The sequence below is a fragment of the Eurypyga helias genome, unplaced genomic scaffold, assembly GCF_000690775.1.
Source record: "Eurypyga helias isolate BGI_N326 unplaced genomic scaffold, ASM69077v1 scaffold30526, whole genome shotgun sequence".
In the NCBI taxonomy this organism is placed as follows: domain Eukaryota; kingdom Metazoa; phylum Chordata; class Aves; order Eurypygiformes; family Eurypygidae; genus Eurypyga; species Eurypyga helias.
In genome coordinates this window covers 1-227 of record NW_010257721.1, presented here as the reverse complement: position 1 = coordinate 227, position 227 = coordinate 1, and positions in this window count along the sequence as shown.

The following is a 227-nucleotide window of genomic DNA, read 5'->3' as shown; positions in this document are numbered from 1 at the left end:
CCCCCCCCCCACAACACCACCTCCCAAAGTCACCCAGTGGGTGTCCCACGCAGCGTTTCCCTAATTAGACCGTTTGCTTAATGAGCTGGAGCTGACATCTAGTGGGGCGCAGCAGCCCTGCAAGGGCCTGCTCAGCGCAGTGGCACTGGGGGGGGTGATGCCCCCCATGTTCCTCCAAGCCAGGGTCTGGGGGTGCGGCTGCCCTGGCACGGCACCCCAGGCATGGC